Source organism: Pseudopipra pipra, chromosome 13 (assembly GCF_036250125.1).
Source record: "Pseudopipra pipra isolate bDixPip1 chromosome 13, bDixPip1.hap1, whole genome shotgun sequence".
Classification (NCBI taxonomy): Eukaryota; Metazoa; Chordata; class Aves; order Passeriformes; family Pipridae; genus Pseudopipra; species Pseudopipra pipra.
Genome location: NC_087561.1, coordinates 20,081,070 through 20,083,323, shown reverse-complemented (window position 1 = coordinate 20,083,323; position 2,254 = coordinate 20,081,070). Strand labels below are relative to the sequence as shown.

Sequence of the window (2,254 nt, the reverse complement as noted above, 5' to 3'; positions counted from 1 at the left end):
CCGCCCCCGCCCCGCTGTGCGCGCGGGAGAGGGGGGGCTCTGCGCGTGCGCGGCACGGCCCGAGGCGGCCTGAGAGAGCGGGAGGGAATGGGCCGGGAGAGAGGGATGGTCCGGGGGGAATGGGAGTGAGGGGAATGGGGGGAGAATGGGGAGTGAGGGGGAGTGAGGGGGAATGGGGGGAGAATGGGGAGTGAGGGGAATGGGGAGTGAGGGGGAATGGGGAGTGAGGGGGAATGGGAGTGAGGGGGAATGGGGAGTGAGGGGGAATGGGGAGTGAGGGGGAATGGGGAGTGAGGGGGAATGGGGAGTGAGGGGAATGGGGAGTGAGGGGGAATGGGGGGAGAATGGGGAGTGAGGGGGAATGGGGAGTGAGGGGGAATGGGGAATGAGGGGGAATGGGGAATGAGGGGGAATGGGGAATGAGGGGGAATGGGGAATGAGGGGGAATGGGGAATGAGGGGGAATGGGGAATGAGGGGGAATGGGGAATGAGGGGGAATGGGGAGTGAGGGGGAATGAGGGGATGGTCCTGAGGGGGGAACGGGGGTGAGAGGCGGAATGAGGAGTGAGGGGACGGTCCAGGGGGGCAATGGGGGAATGAGAGGATGGTCCTGGGGGAAAATGTGGGGGAGTGACGGGGGAATGGGGAGTGAGGGGCAAATGGGGGGGAGTGAGGGGATGGTCCTGAGAGGGGAATGGGGGTGAGAGGGTGAAAGATGGGAGTGATGGGGATATGGGGTGAGTGAGGAGGGGAAGGGGGTGAGTGAGGAGGGAAAGGGGGTGAGGGAGAAGGGGTGCGTAAGGGGGACATGGGGGTGAGAGAGGGTAAAAGGGTGAATGAGGGGAAAAGGGAGGGAGGGGGAAAGGGGAGAGTGATGGGGGAAATGAGGTGCAGGATGAGGTATGGAGGTGAGGGGGTGAAAGGGGCAGTGAGGGGGAAAGGGGATTTAGAGGGTAATGGAGCAGCTGGGGGGGGAAAGGGGGTGAGTGAGGAGAAAAGTGGCAAATGAGGGGAAAAGGGGTGAGTGAAGGAGAAAAAGGGGAGTGAGGGGGAAGAGGATGAAGGGGAAAGGGACAAGTTGGGAAAAAGCAAGTGGGGGACAGGTGGTGAGAGGGAAAAGTGGAGAGTGAGGGAGAAAAGGGAGCGAGTGAGGGGAAAAGGGACAAGTGATGAGGAAATTAGGTGAATGAGGGGAAGGGTTGAGTGTGGGGGAAAGGGACAAGTGTGAGGAAAAGGGGTAAGGGAGGAAAATGGGGGAGTGAGAGGCGGAAAGGGGAGAGTGAGGAGGGGAAAGGGAATGAATGAGGGGCAAGGCAAAGGGCTGGGTGAGAAGGAAAGGGTCTCTCCCCGTGCATCGATCCGGAAAAAGACACCAAATAAAGCTTGGCCGGGATCTCCCGAAGCCCCGGGGAGTGTAAGGGCTCTTCAGGGCACTGTTTCATCAGGCAACAATAAAAACACCATCATTCTTCCGACATCTTCCTCCCAAACACCCCCTCTGGCACCTTTTGATAAGAAGCACTGGATGTTTTGCAGCCACCAAGGCCAAGGGCTGTGAGCAGAATCTGTTTTATTGTACCAGTTGGCCCGAACACCCAGTCCAGCCCTGGCACTTGTCAAGATTTGTCCTGGTTTTTGCTGGTCCTTGAGATGATTTTGTCGTTCTGTTAATTTTCAGGTGTTCTGGGAAGGTCTGGAACTGTGCAGAAAACGGGATCTCTGGGAGCAGGGTGCCCTGTGCCCCCACACAGTGGCTGTGGTGCCAGCTGGGGTTTGCCTCCATCTCTGCTCAGTCACTGGCAGCACGTTTCATAGCCATTCATTAATGTATTTATTTTACTTATATATTATTATTTCTTAATAAATAATAAATTATTATAAGTTAATTTATAATAAAGTATCTTAGTTGTTGTGGTAATATATTAATAACGAATAAGTTACTTTGTAATAATTTTTATTATATTATTCTATTATTATTATATATTTATTATTATTATATATTTTTGAGTTCATGTGAAGTAAACTAGTCAGGGTTTGTCCCCACAAGCAGCAGGATCCTGAGTGAAATAAGATCTTTCTGTGAAAGAAAATGTGTCATGTAGGAGAAATCTGTGTGCAGGTGACCCTTCTCCACAGATACATGGGGATACCAGGAAATGGGAAGATTTCTCTCTTTAAATCAAAGTAACTTCTTTTTTGTTCATAAGGGGTAGGTCAGTAATTTTTCCAAAGTTCAGGCCAAAACAAATTATGA

At 52.8% G+C, this 2,254-nt stretch overlaps 1 long non-coding RNA gene across 1 annotated transcript; it reads left to right on the top strand.

Annotated features, from left to right (window-relative positions):
• Window positions 1-986: 986 nt before the first annotated feature.
• LOC135421214 (uncharacterized) lies at window positions 987-1,916 on the top strand. Its single transcript, XR_010433913.1, has 2 exons — window positions 987-1,554; window positions 1,679-1,916. It is a non-coding gene; the product is annotated as an uncharacterized LOC135421214 (long non-coding RNA).
• Window positions 1,917-2,254: the final 338 nt, after the last annotated feature.